This window comes from Leopardus geoffroyi, chromosome B1 (genome assembly GCF_018350155.1).
Source record: "Leopardus geoffroyi isolate Oge1 chromosome B1, O.geoffroyi_Oge1_pat1.0, whole genome shotgun sequence".
Taxonomy (NCBI): Eukaryota; Metazoa; Chordata; class Mammalia; order Carnivora; family Felidae; genus Leopardus; species Leopardus geoffroyi.
The window spans coordinates 138606653-138628797 of record NC_059327.1 but is presented as its reverse complement, the minus strand read 5'-3'; the positions used below and the strand labels follow the sequence as shown (position 1 = coordinate 138628797).

Here is a 22145-nt window from a genome sequence, read left to right as displayed (position 1 = left end):
CAACCCCTCAACCAGGAAGACTAGAGGGTGTGTTGACGTCTCACAGGGAAATGATTCTGGAAGTTGAAGAGACCACCGAGTGCATTTACCCATCCAGCAAATACTTACTGAGCACCTACTATGTACCTGGCACTGCCCTCACAGGGGGCCAGGACTTCTGCATTGTACAGTTCAAGGGGGTGCTGTTTGTGCCGCTAGGGAAGGCACAGGTTAAGGCCCCGTTTAGTACGTACATGGTGTGGAACAGTATTGGAAGACTGATTCCTTTCAATAAGGAAATTAGTTATCGTTGGATGAAATTTTTCATCATTATTTCTTCTGACAGTTTGTCGATCATAACATGTCCCTTTCAGTTCACACAATGCTTCATATCTGAACAGTTTGATTTTCTCTTTTAGTCCCACACAGACACATTCACATCTTCTTGAGCACCACAACTAGGTAATTAAGAAAAATGGAGTGTCAGATGCCACAGAAAAAGGATCCATCTTTTAGAGGAAACCAGCTTGCTTTCTGTCCTGGAAAATTGGGTGTTTGAGTGAATAAAGCTCCAGTTAATGTTCTAGGTCCTAAACTGTCATTGACTCATGTGACCTTTGGTGCAATGAGTATCTCCTCTGGGCGGTGAGTTCCTTCCCTTTAATAGGTAATTGATATCCTCACCCCAGGGCTACTGTAAACAAGGTGCCATCTGCCCCTTTAAGACTGATCACCAGCAGCAGAGAAAAGATTCAGGCATTCCTTTAGAATGCCCCAGAGTTTGAAAGGACCTAAAGATTAGGAGAGAGAAATGGCTTTAGGATATCTTGGTTTGCTGTGAGGAAAGAAGGATTCTCCTCTTCTCTTCTTGCATACATGTTTCCCAGCCTGAATTATAAGTTATTTTATTCAAAATACTCAGAGTGGGGCATCTGGGTGGCTCAGTTGGTTAAGTGTCTGACTCTTGATTTTAGCTCTGGTCATGATCTCATGGTTCGTGAGTTCGAGCCCCACATCAGGCTCTGTGATGACAGCAAGGAACCTGCACAGGATTCTCTCCCTCTCTCTGCTCCTCCTCTGCTCGCATGCTTTCTCCCTCTCTCAAAATAAATAAATAAACTTAAAAAAAAAACAAAACACTCAGAGCACCATGTCCCCCTTTACATACTCAATTACTACTCATTAATTGCCTAGAGTATTTTGCAATGGGGTGGCAGTATCCATGAAACTCTGGTACTCCACTGTCTCATGGCAATACTGAAGTTATCAAGCTTACAGGTGAGTTTCGTATTTCTCTTTTACATAAATACAAATCTTCTGATGTGCTCTGCAATATAAGATATTGCTACCCCTGTAAGGTATCTAGAAGGTATTTTTTCAAAACAATAAATCCACTAATTCATTTTTTAAAAAATGTAATTCTATTTTCCTTTAAAATCTACCCCTCCATAATGGAGGAGTGTTTTTACAATGAATTTAAAAATTGCTTTTTTTAAAAAAAGAGAACATTTTGAAAACAGATGTCTGGAAATATTCCCATGATTACGTGATCTTGTTGCCTGAAAACACTATGTCTCACTTAAAATATTCTCTTATCTGCTCTTTTTAAAGATTTACATCTATTTTCAGTCTCTCAAATGAAGACATTTTGTGGGGTTTGAACCTGTTTATTAAAAGTTTAGGGATTTGACATCATCTGATTAGTTTCAAGAGTAACTGATTGACAAATTTAAATGTCATGTGGAAATTAGCTGAACGAGATAAAAAAATTATTTTGCATAATTAGTAAATGAGATAGGAAAATAAAAGAATGTCCTGATTTAGTAAGCCTAATCAAGGATGTTTTCTTAAATAAGATCTTTGGCAATATGAATGGAATAATGTCTACTGGCCTGCAAAACCTAGCATTAATTTAAAATATATGTAAATATATGTAATAAGTTTCCCCCCAAGTTTTTAAATTCTAGTTAGCCAATATATGGTATAATATTAGTGTTAGGTGTAGGATTTAGTGATTCAACCCTTACATACAACCCTTGGGGCTCATCACAACAAGTGCAATTTTAGAAGAATCCTAACACATTGGAAAAGCATCTTAAACACCAACACTTAATCAAATCTAAAAGAAATCTAGCTGTTCTGACCACAAAAGTCATAATCCAGAAGCAATTACTCCTTTGGTGACTAACCCTGACTATAGGAGCAGTGCACACAGGAGGAAACACTGTGGCTTCTACACTTCTAGCCTAGAAAGTCTTCGCCTAGAGAGTCACAGCAAATGTCTTTCTTTCATCCAGAATGTCCTCCCTTTCCTTGCATGAGAGAACAGAGAACTCAGTACCAGGAGGCGACCTGTCACCGCAGTCAACACAGACCAAAACTGGCGTCACTGACATAGGCGGAGGGGGAATCTGTTGCCAAGGTCTAAGCAGTATCGCAAAGCATCGGGAGTTGTCATGACCCTGACACTGCATAATGATTCCTCCACAGCTCTTCAGGGTGCTGGGAGAGGGGAGAAATCAATGGATGGTTCTTGGAGTCCTCATCTTGGATCAAGCCCTAGTTCCTTCCTCATGTAAAAGTCACTTGGTAATGATTTATCAAGAGTCAAATGCCCTAGTCTGTGTTCCTGAGAATAAAAATCAATACCCTTGTCAATGAGTTTATTCTCTTGCCAGGGCTGACGAACATGGATATTCCCAATTCTTCTCAGAGTTTCATTGCCCCTCGCCTCCCCAACCCCCACACAACTGTTTTTCTTTGTCTCCTCACAAATACAAAGAGAAAGAAACTACTTCTTAAATTTCAGCCTCTATTATGTGAACATCTGTGAGCAAATAAACTGTGAGTGTGGCTTCCATCTCTTTCCCTGCTTGGGACCCCACATTTCACTTCCAACCCATTGAGACCCAGTGCACCTGGCAGAGATGAGTTGGTACTCAGTGGGGTGGCTTTAAATCCATAAATGATTCAAAGGCAATAAACAAAATAAGAACTGAGAGAAGAGACAGTATTTAGGAGATTAGCACCTTAGGCCACAATTTAGGAAATTATTTTTCAATCTCAAAAGAGCTGATAATGCAGGGATGAAATTTTTCCTGAATGTTATTAGAATAATCCTTGTCATTTTCTATTTTGAGTCCACATTAGCTATTATTAATAGTGCTGTAGGAACTTAACCAAAATGGTACACTGGAAATTCTAGTAAGCACTATAAATATAAACATATATAAATTTTTATTTATTTTTTAAAAGTTGATTTAAACTTTTTTTTAAAACATTTTATTTTTGAGAGACAGAGAGAGACAGAGTACAAGTGGGAGAGGAGCAAGAGAAAGAGAGGGAGATACAGAATCCAAAGAAGGCTCCAGGCTCTGAGCTGTCAGCACAGAGACCGACGTGGGGCTCGAACTCACAAACCATGAGATCATGACCTGAGCCAAAGTCAGACACCTAACCGACTGAGCCATTCAGGTGTCCCAACAAATATAAAATTTTAAATAAGATAACATCTTTGTCTCAGAAAATACATTTCAAACGATCTTGATAATATGTTTTTGGAGAAGTTATTTTCCACAGTATGCTCCCAGGCCCCTAGTGCATAAATTGAGGAACAATAGAGGTACTGAGCACACCCTAGTCTGTTGGGGTCTGGTCACTTTTCCTTTAAGATAAATTTGGAAATTTTCCGGCAGAGCCAAAAATAAGTCACCCTAAATGCCTATAGAGTCAGTGAGGCTCACTCCTTTGCTTCTCAGCATGCTAACACCAGATCTGAAAAAGAAACCTAGGGCTTTGGATATGACAGTATAAATAACCAGTTTCTGAAGATGGCCAGCTTCCGGAGGGCGTGATGTTGTCATCAGGGCAGCGGCTGCCTTACGAGGGGTTAGATCCTAATTATCCACCTCCGTGTCTTTTAAAGCTTCTTGTAAAAGCAGATACTTTATTTAAAGAGCTATGAAGAAAAATCTTTCAAATTCAGGACTGAGAATCTCCCAATTCATTCTCATTTGTACTCAAGAGTGTCCAAAGGCAGTGTGGCCGTCTCAGGCTTGAAAAGATGCAGGGTTCAGCAGAAAGAGGTATCCAGGCTATGCGGGAGCAGCAGACAAGCAGAGTAGCACTGGGTCCCTTGTCTCTGCTCTCGTTCTCAGGCAGTGCTCTCTTATAATAATAATAATAATAATAATAATAATAATAATAATAACAACAATAACAATAATAATAAAATATATAATATGAATAAGCCTTTCTCTTGTGGTTGGCATGTGTTCACAAGCATGATGGGTCACACCATCCATTTGGGTAAATACAAAAGTTTCAAACCATTGGTAGAATCCCTACACGTAATTCCTATTGGGTAATGACTATAGGAAAATCTCTGTGATTGTTCATTTGTTCATTCATGCATGCATTTATTAAGCACATGTACATGGAGCACTGATCCATGCCAACCACTATTTTTTGTGCTGAAGATCCATCTGTGAACAAAAGAGGCCCCTGTCCTCTTGATGCCTACACTCTAATAAAAGAAACAGAGACCTCAAAGTGAGTTGATAAAGTAATCGCTGAACGTGATACATACTATAAGGAAATTTAAACAGAGTGGAGAGGTAGAACATAACAGAAATGACTTGCTTCGTGTGGAGTGTTCAGGGAAAGGTCTTTCTGACATTTAAGGTGACATTTAAGCATTTAAGACTTGAGGCTTGAAAAGGAGCCAACTGTACAAAAGCCAGGAGAAGAACATTCCAGACAGAGAGAGGAGCAGGTTCCAAGGCCCTGAGGCAGCAGAGCACTGAGCCAAGGCCAGGAGCTTAGAGCTGGGAGACAAGAGCCAGAACTTGCAGGGAGTGGTGAGCCCCAGTCAGGCATGCACATTGTATTTTAAGGCAATGGGAAAACCTTGAAGGGTTTTAAGCAAGAAAACGACACAATCTGATTTATGTTTTCACAAAAGCTCTCTTTGGCTACTGAGTGGAAAATGGATTGGACAGGGTAAGGGTGGAAGGATGTTCCACTAAGATGCAAAAGAACTTAAAACACGGTCTGTGCAACTAAGGCATTCACATCTGATGTGAGGCAAAGGCATGTAAGTGAAAGACCGTAGAATGGTACGTGCAGTGGGCTATGTGGACCCAAAACACCATACCAGTACCATGAAGGAAAAATTGGGTTTGATCCTGTCACCTATCAAATTAAACCATGTTAAAATAAAGTCAGGTATGGGGTGCATGGGTGGCTTGGTTGGTTAAGCATTGGGCTCTTGGTTTTGGCTCAGGTTGTCATCTCATGGTTTGTGGGTTCGAGCCCCAGGTCAGGTTCTGTACTGACAGCTTAGGACCTACTTGGGATTCTGTTTTTCTTTCTCTCTCTGCCCCTCCCTGCTCGCATGCGCTCTAAAAATGAATAAATACATTTAAAATTTTAAATAAAGTCAGATAGATAGATATATTACCTTGTATAAATAAGACTGATATTTATGCAAAAAGTAGTACAACTTGAATACCACTGAGCATTTTATCAGAAGACTCTACATATGGAGAAGCAAGAGATTTTGCTAGTGATCCCAACTTGTAAAAAGAGCCTGTTTTAATAGTTTATTTGGAAATCTTTTGTTTGGGACAGGTTCTCTTCTGACAAACTCTAGCATCAAGCTTTTTTCTGGGTGTAATGAGCCTATAACTCTGCTCCAGTGACGAACGTTGGCGGGGGGGGGTGGTAAAAAAGACCTTCCCAACTACACAGAAAGATCTACCTAGATCTCAATTTGTGAGCTCAAATCTCTCAAGCCCAGGAGTTTACCGAAGATTACCAAAGTCATTTGTCATTTTCCATCTTTTTTTTTTTTTAACGTTTATTTATTTTTGAGACAGAGACAGAGCATGAACGGGGGAGGGTCAGAGAGAGGGAGACACAGAATCTGAAACAGGCTCCAGGCTATGAGCTGTCAGCACAGAGCCCAATGCGGGGCTCGAACTCACGGACCGCGAGATCATGACCTGAGCCGAAGTCGGCCGCTTAACCGACTGAGCCACCCAGGCGCCCCCGTCATTTTCCATCTTAAGTAGCCACCAGCAGTGAGCTCTCAGCTTCAAACAAGCAGTGAAGATCCACATGGGATGAGAGCAGTTAGGAGGTGAGAGAGGGTGTTGTGGTTGAACTGGGAGAAGGATATAAGAAGGAAATTAGGAAGCAAGGATGTCTACCTCCTTTCCCCCCCACACCTTCCCCGCCTATAGCAAGGAGACTGACTAGGATGTGGCAAAAACAGTCTGGCAACAAAGCCGAGGAGGGATGGGGTATGGTGCCAGTCTGGCAAGATGAGGTTCTCCCCTTCCTTCCTTCACCACCTTCACCACCTAGTGCTGGACACATGGTGACAAGCAGGAGTGGAGGCCGTGCGGAAAGCACCACCCTGGACGTCACAGCCTGTGCATAGGTCCAGTCTGGCCACTTACTCACTGTGTGGTCTTGGGTTAGCAACTTCTTTGATCTTTAGTTTCCTCATCATAAAAGGAAGACAGTACTCCTTCTTAGGTGGTTTTAAAGTTCAAAGAGGGGGGTGATTTGACTCTGTATCTACTTTCCCTTCTCTTCCTGAACCCCACTTGAGAATCTGCACTGGTCTCTGGTGCCAGGAAACCGATTCTCAAAATAGGAAAGAATATCGCTGGCCAAAGAGGCTGTGTGCGTGCGACCTGCTGAGTGGACAGTGGCTACATAGAAGAAACAAACAGATTTACGTTAGATGCTCCGAACTCAAAGATCTCTCACGGTGCTCAAAACCACAAAGATATGCCTCCCCATTGTTGTTCTGCCATTATTAGCATCTGTCATTTCTCTGACCTGGTTACCTCACCTCTGATAAAGGATGAACAGATATTCATACCTTTGCAGATTCCCTTTCACATCGCAATGACGTTTTTTAAGTTCCTCATTATTAATAGTTTTTATGATGGACATCAATATAAATCCCATTTAAAGAACTCTCTTAAGTTCATTTGATTAACCACCAGTCCTTTCGTATTTGTTAAAGCTGGTGCCTACAGCAATTGACAATGAAACACAGCACATGCGTGCAATCCTGTTAGCTGAAGGAAATTTTCTACCGATAGTACAATTAGGCACATATCTTTCAGAGGGTTCCCAGGGACCTCAGAGCATTTCCATGGCTTTTTATCCTCAGTTCTCCCGGGATGCATTATCCTCAATTAACTGTTCAATCTCACTGAAGTCACGTTCCAAACCGAGACTAGCCCAGGCAAAATGCTTAGTCCCTTTTCTCTGTTAGCAATGCAGCCAGTGTAGACTATAGGAATTTGAGCCTTGGTGCCACGATTTACAAATGATCCTGGGCATGGTACTAACTCTGTAAAATGGAGACAATATTAGCATCTACTTCATTTGGGCTGTTACGAAGAGGAAATTAATTAATACCTGTAAAATGTTTAGACCGGTGCCTTGGCACACACGCAGCTCCCAGGGAACGCTAGCTATTATTACTAGACAATAAGGTGAAGAGACTTGCATCCCCTGTCGAGTATGGACAGCTGCATACAGCACAAGAAAACACTGTACGTGGCCCCCTGCCTCCCCTCGACCATAAATCTCAAGTAATAAATGATGTTTATTTTGAATGCTTGATTCAAAACAATCTGTAAATATACACTTTTATAAGCATCCCAGACAAGCATCCGGGCAATGCATGTCTTCCACACTCAGGATAGCCTATCTTGGGGCTCTCACCCTCTGCCCTCAGTACAAGAAACGAGAATGGCAGGCCAAGGTGTGCCGGGAGCGCTCCCTCCCTGAGTGACAGCTGGTGCTGTCAAAAGTTGTTACTGCTGGTGCGCACAGACCTTCTGGCAAAGCCGGGCGGAACAGAAGAACCGCAGTCTCCCTGCCCACCTGTCAGCCTTGTCCAGGAACAGCAGAGAAATTTGCTCTTTTCTTCCTTCAAAGGCTCCAGCAAGCCCCAGTGCCTTCATTAATGCTAGCCTCTTCAATCCTGGCCTGCCTCCTCACCCTCCCTGAATACATACTCTCCAACCTATTCTTCCAAGAAGGGGATTAGCCCAATTAATCTCTGGACAAATGTCAAGGAGTCTGGGGGAAGGGGCGCCTTTCAAGTGCCTTGCTCCAAACAGCGAGGAAGACCAGACATGCGCTGAGGCGCACGGCACACGGGTGAGCCTGAGCAGCTGCCAGCACAATGGCACTGAGGTCCTCTTAATCTCGGGCTTAGCCACCGAGGGGCTCACTGTCTTGCCAGGCTGCCCGGACAGACCATAGGCACAGGCATGGGAGCTCTGCTCTCACCATCTGGGACGGGCGTCGTGAAGGATGGAGGCTGGACTGGAATCCATTTTTGAAGCAAGCACTTCCCTCCTCTCCTCTCCTCTCTCAAGGATCTGTATCCCACTCTCCTCTTCTTGCCCCTTCTCTCTCAGCCCACCACCTTCCCCACCAAAGCAAATGAAAATTTCCTAGGTTCAAAGCAGGAAATTGAGAAGGCAAAAAAGCTGTCATCAGGGGAGCTGTCAGGAGGGTAGAAGGGGAGGGAATTCTCATTACACATACACACATACACACACACACACACACACACACACACACACACACACACACAGTTATTATTCTACCCAAAAACCATAGGTTTCACTGGCCTAGTCCACAGAACTTTGGGGAAAGTCTTAGGAGTATCTTTTCTTTGCCAGAATTCCCAGGAAGACCTCATCTAGTCTATCCAAAGGAGTTAATATTCTTGTAATAATTCTCTGGCATAGAGGTTTGCCAATTGTTCCATAAAGTCATTCCAACTTTTTAATTTATAAGACATTCTCTAGTTTATTCTCTCTCCCTCTCTCTGTCTCCCTCTCCTTCCCTCTCCCTCTCCTACTCCTTCTCTCTATCTGTAGCCAGCAAAACCTCTTAACCAGCAGGCTATTAAACAACACTTCCACATGCTGCAGTCCAATGATTCAGTAATTAATTTTCATAATGACGATCTGGAAGGACTTCTAGAGCCCCCTGGAAGATCCTAGAATTATTTCTACCCCACTGGTCGTGCATATGCTTTGGGTGGAACAGTCAGCCTGGGTGTCTCGTCCCCGGCGGTGCCACTTACTGGCCATGTGACCTTGGCGGGTTACTTAACCTCTGCCTGTCATCTGTAACATGGGGATACAAAGTTTATTGAGAAAGGTAATAGCTAACACTCTCGTTATGAAATGTGTCCCATGAACCAGACGCTGTGATAAATGATTTACCTGAATTATCTTATTTCACTCTCACAACAACTGCTGAGTTGATATTAAGTCTATTTCATTATAGTCTCATTTGTTCAACATTAGCAATACATGTACGCCATCTATAGTGACTGTTAACCAGAATCTCTGGTTAATGGAAATACCTTATTGCCTCGCTCTGTTAGATGACAAAGAGAGTCTACTTCAGAGTTACAATTATCATCCAAAACTCTGGTATTATGCTTTTGAAATCAGAATTTTTTGGGGAGAGACTGTAGAAAGACAATATGACTAATACAATAAATATAACACACTGATTTGGGGCAGCATCCTGCAACTGAACACATTAAAATTTTGGTAAAAAACATACGAACATTCTCCCTAAAGAGGAAAAAAAGAGCTTCACGTCATCTCGAAACAGGTTTTATTGCCAAAACTAGATCAAGATAGGTAAAAATTTTGCCATCAAATGAGTTAGGAAAGAAAAAAATAGACTTATGTTGTTTTTGTTTGGGTTTCAGAATTTCAGATAAGGGATTGTGAACTTTACTATGCAAAAACACCAGATAAAGAAGCAAAATGCTCGTCTCAGTTCGGACAGTACCTGCTGTGTGATCTTGGGCAAATCACCAAACCTCTCTGGTTTCGGATTCATCTACAAAATGGGTGATTACTACTGCCTCCCAAGTTACGCAGAAGTACCTACGAAGATCAAATGAGATAGAATTCATCAAAGCATTTTGAAAAAGTGAAGTGTTTAGGGAATTCAAGCTGCTTATTATCTTTTAAAGATTATTATAGTTTTAATTATGCACTATGGTTTCCTGTTTGAAAGGCAGAGTATTGCCTGCACAGGAAGGGTTCCCACTTAAATCTCTTTCTTGCTTCTTAACATCAATAAAGATCAGCACATGCATGATGACTGCACTACGGCAATCTTTTTCTGGCTTAATCTGTAAGAATCACCTCCAGGAAGTAATGAAAAGCTGCTATGTCAAATCACTGCAGTCACTAAACACCCAAAAGACCTTTTGTGCTTTGAGAAGCAGGCTGTTCAAGGGTCAGGTTGTTCCTAACCTGATTTCACAACTTTTTGTAAAAATCTGCTCTTGTCTCCCTTTCTGTATGGTGTATGGAGAGAGCACCGGCCTGGGAGTCTTACCGCTCACCCTCACCTCTAATATTCCATGTGATCTAGGACACATCACAGCACCTCCTTAGACGAGCGCCAAGTCAGCTGTGCCTAGTTAGACCTTGGATGGCAAAAAAAAAAACAAAAAAAACCACAGCTTACTGCTGCTATTTGGTAGTTCCCCCCCCCCCCCCCCAACAACAGAAGGTTTTCTTCTCTGGGTATTCAAACCCTGCTTGTCCCTACCACACACTCCTGGCTCGCTGATGCTGTCTTTGCACTGATGTCAATCCCCTGCTGCTGATGTCAGCCCAGCTGTGACAGCTGAGTCCAATGCCACCCACAGTTGACCTGGTGAGTCACATCTGCCTGCTTTCCCCTTGCCAAAGACCCCCTCAGAAGCCCAGGGCAGAGCCCATGACCTGCTTCCCTCTTTGCATCTCTATGCTTTTTGAGCTTGAGGAGTCTCCATGGCTGAGTGATTTGTCCCATTAGCCATAGTTCTATAAAATTAACCGTGAATGTTCTCCAGTGTCCGTGGCAACCCTTCTCCCAGGGAGCAATTATGACTATAAGCTATCCTCTTTTGATGTTAACTTGTGGAAACAGAGCCTTTCTGGCCACTAAAATGCAGTGGGGCTGGTGTCTCCTAAGAAAGAAAATGTCCTAAATGCTCTCTTCCATAGAAAAGGAAGACACACAGAGGAGCCCTGACTGTATAATAAAGCTGGTAATTATTCTCAGTAACTGAAGGGCATTCTGTGGTGGAAAACCCCAAGGTCTATGACATGTATGAAAGTGGGAGTATAAATGTAACAGAGAAAACTCAGAAGCTGAACTTTATCCTCAAGGAGGCTGCAATCTAACAGGAGAGACACATCTATAAAATAGATGATTATATTACTTTCTACTCACTATATAAAATAATATGTAGGGACTATGATAAAGATAGCCACAGGTTGCTATGGGAAATCTAACGGTGCTTAACCCATCCTGGTCCAGGGAAGGCCTCTTGGAGGAGGTGACTTTTTCATTTTAAGTTACTTAAACTCTGGATCTCAGTTTTCTCATTTTTAGTGTAATTTAGAATACCTAGATCTACATTTGTGGTGAAAAATCCAGCATATAGATTTAAGTTACTATAGCATTCTTAGCTCAGTAAATAATAGTTACTCAACCATGACCTTCTGGTCTTTCATATGGATGTAGAAGCTAATGTTCTTAAAGCACAAAACCCCTTTGGGGGCACCTGGTGGCTCAGTCAGTTAAGCATCCAACTCTCGGTTTCGGCTCAGGTCATGATCTCATGGTTTGTGAGTTCAAGCCCTGCATAGGTCTCTCTGCTGCCAGCATGGAGCCTGCTTCAGATCCTCTGTCTCCCTGTATCTCTGCCTCTCTCTCTTTCTCTCTCTCTCTCTCTCAAAAATAAACAGGTAAACATTAAAAAAAAAAAAGAAAGAAAGAAAGAAAGAAACCCCTTTGTACCCAAATGTCCCACCAAGAATTTCTTGGCATATGTCATTTCCTATTGTTGTTTGAAGACATCCCAGAGTCTGAAGATGGACTGATAATTGTTCTGGTCTGAAGACAGACTGATAAATGTTCTGAGCAGCTTTGTTTTTCAGTAACTTCCAGCAAACAAGTTCTTTGAGGTCAGAGAACAAGCTGGGTTTCTAAATATACTTTTTTCTTTCTCCCTCTCTCCTCACCACCGTGTCTGGAACTCTGTCATGGTTCTCTTTTGACTGGAAGAAATATGTTAGTGCTCAAAACTTGTACTGTGCAGTGGCTGCCCAATGGCTACAGAAGACAGCAGTAAGGTAACTAAGTAGATTAAGTGGCTGGGAGCTAGAAGACTGAAGCAGTTTTCACACCAAATCAATTATTCAATACGTATTGGCTCTGTATGAGGTAGTGTGGCAGATGATCAAGAGTAAGAAATAGTTCTTCTCTTAAGGAGTTTGTGATCTACTTGGAAAGACAAGGCTAACGCAATTGGAGAAATTAAAGTGTAATAAAACCCAGTAAAATGAAGAAGTACAAGATCATGGGAAGTAGGCACACCGTAAGAGTTTGAAGGAAAACAAGTTACTTAGGAGGAATTGGGCAGCAAGTGGCACTCAGGCTGTGAAAGATATATGGGGAGGATTTGAACAGTGCCGGTGCGGGTGCAGGTGAGAGGACCAGCAGAAGTGAGGACAATGAGGTAAGAAAAGGCAGGCATGAGATCACGCCTCAGGGCAGCACATAGACCAGCCCTATTGCAGGGCAGGGGTATGCGAGGTATGAGAACCACCCTTCAAGGCTTGCTCCTGACCCCAGGTGAATCTGAGGGGGTTAATTACCTCACCCCTTGCCGGGCCCTGGACAAATTCTTACCCTTTAAGGATATTCTAGAAATCTAAAAATACTGTCGAGCCCTATTGATTTTTTGCTATCCTAAGCATCCTTCAGTGTTTTCAGACCACATACATTCTAGCCTGTGATTTATTCCTATAAACAGTCTAAAAAATTAAGTCTAAAATTATGGCAAAGTCCAAAGCCTTTGATCTTACATGTGGGACTTACCAATAATTTAAGAGTGTCCATATCATGATTCTGAGTTAAACTCAAGATGAGGAATAAAGTTCTCAAGAGTGGTCAGAGCTTGGTGGCTCCATGGATCTACTGAGGACTCCCAAAGGAACGAAGCTTTAGTAGTCACATAAAAGGGCTTTTTTTTTTTTTTTTTTTTTTTTTTAATGTGCTGCTTCAAGGCCTAATAATTCCATTTCTGGACACAGGTAGGATATTGACCCTCAAAATTATCCCGCAATAAGTCATCAATCCAACTGAACTAAAACAGGGCTGTGGTAAACCCCATTATGATACTGATGATCCAAGAGGGATCACCTCTATAAAAAGGGGTTTACCTTTCCTAGAGAGTTATGAAGGTACGATAACATGACAATAGAAAAGGTACATATGAACTTAGAAGTGCTAGGACTTCGATTTCATTGGTAGATTTATACTATTGAGCTTAATATTGTGATATATATTGGGGCACCTGGGTGGCTCAGTCGGTTGAGCATCCAACTCTTGATTTCAGTTCAGGTTATGATCCCAGATTCGTGGGATCAAGCCCGCATCGGGCTGTGCACTGAGTGTGGAGCTTGCTTGGGATTTTCTCTCTCTTACTCTCTGTCTCTCCCTCTGCCCCTCTCCCCCACTTGTGCACACTCTCTCTTAAATAAATAAGTTAATTACTTAATTAAATTTAAAAAGAAAAAAAATTGTGATATATAGCCTATACGGTCCTTTGTTTCCACACATATACACACACATATATTTATACTGAACCCTATCAGTTAGGGCCTTAACAAGAAAGAAGAAATTAGTTTATTTTTAATGCAGAGAACTGATTTTACAGGTGATAGAATCTGGAAGCCAAACAGCAGGCAATGGGGCAATCCAGAGATGAGTAAGGGCAGGAAGTTCTACCATCCCCTGGCTAGAGAGACCAAGGGAACGGATAATGTTATTGGAACCTAGAGGCAGAGCCACCAAGTGGAAGCTAGAACCATGGCCGGACAGTCCCATGGGAGCTAGAGCCATAGAGAAGGCACAGCCCAAGGCAGAAAAATGGAAGAAATACCCTGACTTCTCTCCCCACTGCCACCCAACATCTCTACCAGTGCCTCCCGATGCCCAAACCCAAGAAGGAACCACTGGACAGGAAACGCTAGGAATAGCAGCTGCTGGAGTCAGTCTTCTGCAATACAGAACACAACGCAGGAAGGGTGAGATGGGATCCAAGGCCAGTGGGGCCCTAGACCTACCCAGGACTCCACATAATTACCATGAGGATTAAATGAGGCATCATATAAATGCATCCATCACAAGCCTCAGATATAGTGAGCTTTCAATAAAAGTTTGTTTAATAATACAGCATCGTCCGCATTGAGGGCCTGATGACTCACAATGTTACCAAACCTATAGGTACAAAGGCTGCTTATTATTTTTACTTTTCAGAAATAGATTTTTGAAAGAGAAAGGAAACTTCAGCAAAAACGTATCACCACTTTCCAAAGGAGAAGCTGCAGATGGTATTTATGATTTTCACTGAAGCATCTCAGTTAAATTAATTACTTGTCTATTAAATTCTTAAACTGGCAGCTCTTATTTTCTGTGATCACTTCATGCCGAAACCAACAGCCAATTAAATCAGAACAAATGACTGGCTGGTCTCTAAGGTTGCTTCTGACTCTACCGTCTAAGATTACTCAGTTACATTGATGGCAAAATGATGAAAGGATTTGAGGTAAGTTCTGCCCTGAGTCAGTTCCAAGTGTCATCTGAATCAGTATCAGGAATATATGTTCTTCCAAAAATCTCAAATACACACTGGGCAAAGTAGAAGGCATTTTAATTCTCTTAGCTTTGAAAGAGCACTTTTCTAAGGTGATTTACTTGAGAAATGCACTTTTCTATGCTATAAATGGACACTGAAGAGACCTACAGTTTGTTTTAGGTTTTTTTCTGTTCATCATGCAAACATTTATGTGTTCTGGATATAATTCGGTTTGGGTTTCTTCTTCATGAAGTAACTGGGGAACAACAGTTGGTGACTAGTGATGTTCTCTACAATACAGGGCCATAATAATAGGTCTTATTCACGTGGTGCTTTTAATTCATGCCTGGTATTGTTCTAAACACTTTACATATATAGACTCATTTAATGTTCCTGACCAATTTATGATGTAGGTACTGTTATAGTTGCCATTTTACAGATAAGGAAACTGATGCAGAGATGTTACACCTTTCTCTGGTCACAAAGCTTGTACGTGGGAAAGCAGAGATCCAGCCCTGGCAGTCTAGCTCTAGAAATTATGCTCTTTCTTAATCATGATGCCATACTGAGAAGGAAAAGAAAGGATATGCACGTTCTTTTTTTTTTTTTTTTAATGTGTATCAATTTTTGAGAGAGAGAGAGAGAGTACAAGTGGGGGAGGAGCAGAGAAGGGGGAACAGAGGAACCAAGGCAGGCTCTGCACCAACAACAGAGAGCCCAACGTGGGGCTCGAGCTCACAAACCGCAAGATCATGATCTGAGCCTAAGTTGGATGCTCAACTGACTGAGCCACCCAGGCGTCCCAAGAAAAGATTCACACATCCTAACAAGGAAAATAACAGGTCATTCTCCTCTCACTTTTATAAGGATACCTTTCTGGACTGGCTCCCACCTACCCTGCCCGCCTTACCTTGTCCACCAATCCCTTCTCCCCACTCCAACCACGAAAGGCTTCCATTCATTCTCATTCTCCCCAAGCTCCCACCCGCAAGGCCCTTGCAGTGCCATTCCCTCTGCCTCAAGTGCACATTTGTCCTGTTTCAGCTGGTGAAGCTCTTTGTGCCCTGGATCTCCAAGCAAGCCTCTCCCTGGCTACTTTAAACTCGGATTATAGGCTCCCACAGTACAGAACGCCTCTCTTTCCTAGCCCCTATTAGTGTTACAATTTGACATTTTGTTTACATGATTTGTGTCTGCGTAGCTTCCTAGAGTATCCCCAGTGTCTGGAACATAATGCAGGTTCAATAAATACTTATTGACTGACTTATTGATTAAAATTTGTCTGCTCCCTAGACTGGGAGCTCCATGAAGGAGGAAACCATGTGTGTTTATGCTTCTGCTGAATCCTCAGCACCTAGTTAAGTGCCTGGCACATAGATGATACCTCTGGGGAGATATGTAAACTAGAGAACAGCTTTATTATCTTTATGGCAATTACTGAAATTTCCTATGACCCTTTTTTAAAAAAAATAAACCTTTGATTGTGATGATTTCCAAACCTCAATATGGCCAGAATACAGAGATTTCACCACTCTGCCCATGTGCCCTCAAATCAGTGCCACTGAGTCTACTCCCATGGCCATCCCTCGCCCCTCCAATGTTCACCCTGGACTGCCCATGTATTTCTAACAAGTACAATTCTTGGGGCAGGGCGGGGGAGAGCAATTGCCAAAAAGCAAAAAGACTGACCCAGACAACTTCCCACAACTCAACTTTTCTTTAAGTGAAAAGAATGATAAAGAAGCCTCCCTCCTTTTTCTCTGATGGTCCATAGGATGGTTTTCCATGGCTTTGGGACCTGTCGTCATTGTCATAGCCCCTTTTGAAAGCTATAATCACCTGCTGTCACTGCGCTCAATCATTACAACTGAAAGAAATCAAAGCTCTCTACCTCGATTTTAGGATATGGCAACCTGCCTTCCCCATATCAGTAGGAGGCAGAACTTGGTCACTCAGGGTTGGAAACCATCCCTGACCCCTGACCCAAGGGAAGCACAGGTCTTGGAACTCTGGCATTCCAGTTTGGAAAGGTTACTGACCTCTGGCCTGGAAAGCATGCAGCCGCCTCAACCCACTGCCAGAGTCAGTGATTACGGCAGATTCCTGTCACTCCTCTCTTCTCTGAGCTAAGACTGTCTTGGAAATAGCTAGACAGATAAAGGAATTGCTAGCAAAAACTAGAAGGCAATCTTTTTACAAAAAAAAAAAAAAAAAAAAAAAAAGGCCCTTTAAATAAGCCAGATACAAAAATCATACTGTATGATTCTACTTATATGAGGTACCTAGTCAACTTCATAGAGACAGAAAGTAAAGTGGTGGTTGCCAGGAGGTTAAAACGGGAAAGAGAGTTATTGGTTAATGGGTACAAAGTTTCAGTTTGGGATGATGAAAAGTTATACAGATGGATGGTGGTTATAGCTGCACAACAGTGTGAATATACTTAATGCCATTAAACTGTACATATAAAAAATGGAAATGTTATGTTATATATATTTTACTCCATTAAAAAAAAAAACAGGAGCTTTATAGGGCTTGGCCTGGACATTTTAATATCTTTCAATCCTTTCCTCTATTTTCTGGCCAGCAATTCCTAAGGTTAAAACAAGCAAACAAGAAATTTGTAAGACCTTTCCTCTTGAGCGATTTCCTTTGTCATATTTCTACTACCTCTCAACATGGAGGCTCTACAAAAATGAATTATTGGGACCTCATGAAGATAAAAAGCTTCTGCACAGCAAAGGAAACAATCAACAAAACTAAAAGGCAACCAACAGAATGGGAAAAGATATTTGCAAATGACATATCAGACAAAGGCCTACTATCCAAAATCTATAAAGAGCTCACCAAACTCCACACCCAAAAAACAAATAATCCAGTGAAGAAATGGGCAGAAAACATGAATAGACACTTCTCTAAGGAAGACATCCAGATGGCCAATAGGCACATGAAAAGATGCTCAACATCGCTCCTCATCAGGGAAATACAAATCAAAACCACACTCAGATATCACCTCATGCCAGTCAGAGTAGCCAAAATGAACAAATCAGGAGACTATAGATGCTGGCAAGGATGTGGAGAAACAGGAACCCTCTTGCACTGTTGGTGGGAATGCAAACTGGTGCAGCCCCTCTGGAAAACAGTGTGGAGGGTCCTCAAAAAATTAAAAATAGATCTACCCTATGATCCAGCAATAGCACTGCTAGGAATTTACCCAAGGGATACAGGAGTACCGATGCATAGGGGCACTTGTACCCCAATGTTTATAGCAGCACTCTCAACAATAGCCAAATTATGGAAAGAGCCTAAATGTCCATCAACTGATGAATGGATAAAGAAATTGTGGTTTATATACACAATGGGATACTATGTGGCAATGAGAAAGAATGAAATATGGCCTTTTGTAGCAACGTGGATGGAACTGGAGAGTGTGATGCTAAGTGAAATAAGTCATACAGAGAAAGACAGATACCATATGTTTTCACTCCTATGTGGATCCTGAGAAACTTAATAGAAGTCCATGGGGGAGGGGAAGAAAAAAAAAGAGGTTAGAGAGGGAGAGAGCCAAAGCATAAAAGACTCTTAAAAACTGAGAACCGAGGGTTGATGGGGGATGGGAGGGAAGGGAGGGTGGGTGATGGGTATTGAGGAGGGCACCTTTTGGGATGAGCACTGGGTGTTGTATGGAAACCAATTTGACAATAAATTTCATATTTTTAAAAAAATGGAGGCTTTAACATGATGATTTCCTTATCAATCAGACTATGCTGCCAATCCAAATAACCCCAAAATTCAGTAGCTTCAAATAACAAAGGATTACTTCTTGTTCTCTCTACATAGCCCAAGCAGAACCATAAGAAGATTTCCTCAGGGACTGGAGCTGAGGGAGCAGCACCCACCACGCGAGCAGAAAGGCAAGCCTTGCAACACTCGGCCTTCAGAGCTTCAGCTTCCCGTCCATGTGCACCTGGCTGGCCAAAGCAGTCATAAGACCACGCCTAATTCAAGGGAATTGTGGGGAAGTGCAATTCCAACAAGTGCCTGGAGGGCAAGCAAGCTGTGGAGTGCCCTGTGAACACTACAATGTCCTTCTGACCACTACAGCCTCTTTCTAGGTTTTGCTCATATCTTTGCATTATTTCCAAAATTCATTTTAGTGATAACTTATAGTATAGCATAATATATATAATTATACAGATATCATTATATAAATTATGATATATATTATAACCAGAAGGAAACAAAACCTGGTCTCCCCATCAAAGGACATCTCCAGCATTCAGCCACATGCTTCCTGCCCATGGTTCAAGGAGAGCAGCACATGGCTGCTCTGCCAACCAATGAATGAGACTGAGCATCGCCTCTTCTCCTCACCTTCTCAAGTCCAGTCGAATCTTGAGCCCAGAAATTAGAAGAGCCCAACAGCATAAAAAGACTTTCTGCCACCTGCTTTATTTGAGGAGGTTAAAAAAAAAAAAATTGATCTTGGCATCAGAGGAACACAAGACTCAAAAGGAAATAAACTGATCTTTCAGATTTATTTATGCTAGGCTTTCTGGCCTCAAAAGACCCTGAGGAGGTTGAAACGGATTTTAGATGTGCTAGAGATTCCATAAATTCACATGGACAGCCTTCACCTGCTGACACTGTGAGTTCAAGTGCAGAGACCCAGGAAAGAGTCCCTGACCATTCTATAATGGCCAGATACACACCACTGTGACAGAAGAGCCATCCCATCTAGGCCCTCAGAAGAACATGGCAAGCTTAGGCAATAAACCCAAGGCTCGGCTTACACTGAAATGACAAGATTTCTCAGAGTCTAGGCATCACATTAATGTGCAGGATAGAAGTTAGTAGAAGACATGTACATGGGGACCCTTATATAGACACATCAAATGCAATTTAACAGAACCTTCATTTGCTGTCCTCCTGTCCTCTCTGTTTATTACTTTGTGGTATACAGCCAATGTTAGAAAAACTCAGGTATCCTCATGCCTCATATCTTCATTCGATGAATCCATGAATTGGTAGACAGAGAAACCCTGACTGGCTCTGTTTTGCATTACTTACTAATAACTTTGGGAAGATTTTCAAGTATCTCTGGCAGATTGAGCAAAATGCTATCACAACCATTAGCTCAAACAGAAAAGGAACGGTATAAAGTATAAAATCCAGTTTCAATGTCGACAAAATAGCAGCACCAATGGCATGAGTCAGCACATGAGCATATTCAGCAGCTCTTTAATTTTTATTGCTGTTGTTCCCTTCTTGTGATTAATCAGATTGCATACAGAAACATCTCAATCCCCAGCGATAAAGTCAGCTATTGTTTGAGTACACATATGCATCGGCAAACTCTTAGAGAAAGATTCATTTTTAAATAAATCAACAACAAAAAATTGCTCATCCGTACAATTACTAGGATTCAGATTTAGAAAGGGATAAGCCAAGGGACTGAAAAACAAGGAAAATTGGAATGCTTTATTCTGGAAGTCTATAAACCAAGGGCAGTAACTCAGTAATAAAAGCATGGCTTTTGAAGTCACAGATCTAGATTTAAATCCTTGCTCTATCATTTACTAGACACAAGATAATGACCACGTCATAAGGCCACATTAAGTCTCAGTTTCTTCACCCGTAAAATGAAGAAAACAGCCTTCTACTTCCTGTAGAGGATGTGAAAGAAATGAGATAGATAATCCATTTAATGTCCTTAGCAGAATGCCTGGTGCACAGCTGTGCTCAGCAAAGGTGTGTTATCCTTGACAGTGTTTGATAAAATTATAAGGAAGGAAATTCCTTGACTGAAATCTAATCATGTCATGGAAAGTTGCCTGAGTGTCTGCGATGCAGAAAGACAATGCAAACCTGACTGCCATTCTCTTTTCCAAACCCCCTGTGGCATAATTTTCTGGTTTCACAGTCTGTTCACCTGGAAATTGGGGGTGACAGATCTAGACAGCTTGGCTTGGGTGTCTATCTTGATGTGCGCTGAAAGCAGTGGTTTTGTTTGTAGAGATTATTCTGTTGCTTGAACTCCAGGGAGAATAAGTGGACATGTTGCTAATAGAGCTGTACCTCTGGACTCCAGGCTTCCTGAGCCTCTCCTAGTATTTAAGAGAAGGGGGCCATAATATACTTTGACATAAATGCATTTGCAAGAATACAACTGGAAGAGATCCAGTGTTTTCTGTGGCTTCCCCTACTACTTCAGAGCTTTTGGTCCTGCTGTTTTGTAAACAGAAAGACCTGCATTTAAATATTTACTTGCAGTATCTTTTCCTCTTTACAACTAATGATATCATCATAACATGTCCTTTCATCTGGCCCCTTAGCCTAAGGAATCCTCTTTAAGGTTCTCATTAGGAAGGAGCTCTACACTTTTGGTGCTGTCTTGTCTGCAAATTAGAATCATCTGGAGAGCTTTTAAAAGTCCTGCTGCACAAACCACACCCAGACCAATTGAAGCAGACTCTCCCACACATTCTGGTAGTTTGAAAGCTCCCCAGGTAATGGCAATATACAGCCAGTGCAGAGAACCACTGTCGGACCAAACCCTGTACATACACCTGTGTCAATACATTAAAAAAAAAAAAAAAAAACAAAGAAGCAAGTCTACTCTAAAAAGAGGTCTCCAGTCAGTTAATCCTGAAGATTTGCCTGATAAACTGACAGATAGATGTTGCCAGCAGATTGATGTGCACATGCATAAACACACACAAACATAGATACGCACAGGCACGCACACACAGGCAGGCGCGCACACACACACACACACACACACACATACACACTTCCGCCTGCCCCAGTTGGCTATGGTTTCCAACTGGGTGAGGTATTTTTGACCCTCTCTCTTCTCAGGAAGTTTACTGTCTGCACCCATCTCATACCCTCAACATGACGGTTTGGGAGATTAGCTCCTCACAAAAGAGATAGTAACCCTTGAGATGTAGAAACATAGGCCAGGAGGCAACTGTCTCACCACAGTAGAAGAGGGGCTGCGTCCCCAGGAACTAGGCACACCTGAAGTTGCAACCAAAGCAGAGGAAATTAGAAGAAGAGATAACTTCTTCCATATTTATTACATGAAGACTTCAAATAAACAATATCAGACATCTGATGAAATGAGAGAAATTTTAATCCAAACTTTTGTTTTGAGGAGTGCAATCTGATAAAGTTTGGAGTATTCATGTTTTATTTTTTTCCTTTCAGACTCACATAGGGTACTGAAATCAATGGAGTCCCTACATGCCTACTTCTGAGCCACAAGCACATTGATTTCTGAGCTTCCTCCCTCTGCCCTAGGTCAAGAGCTCAGACTCTCAATTTGCCTTGCACCTCCCTTCAAACCAGTTTGTTTGCATATTTTTGCCTCATTGAAAAACATCTTTGTATTTTTGCTGGCCCAGTTCTTGGCAGTAGCGACTCTTGCTGTGACTGAGGTGGAGAATCG

General features: G+C 42.0%; 1 protein-coding gene and 1 long non-coding RNA gene across 3 annotated transcripts in view; one reads left to right on the top strand and one right to left on the bottom strand.

Annotated features, from left to right (window-relative positions):
• The window catches only part of RASGEF1B (RasGEF domain family member 1B), a 559703-nt gene that overhangs the window by 264356 nt on the left and 273202 nt on the right, over positions 1 to 22145 (bottom strand). The window lies entirely within an intron of this gene.
• Positions 10616 to 19232, top strand: LOC123595781. Its single transcript, XR_006711368.1, has 3 exons — positions 10616 to 11095; positions 12118 to 12185; positions 18533 to 19232. It is a non-coding gene; the product is annotated as an uncharacterized LOC123595781 (long non-coding RNA).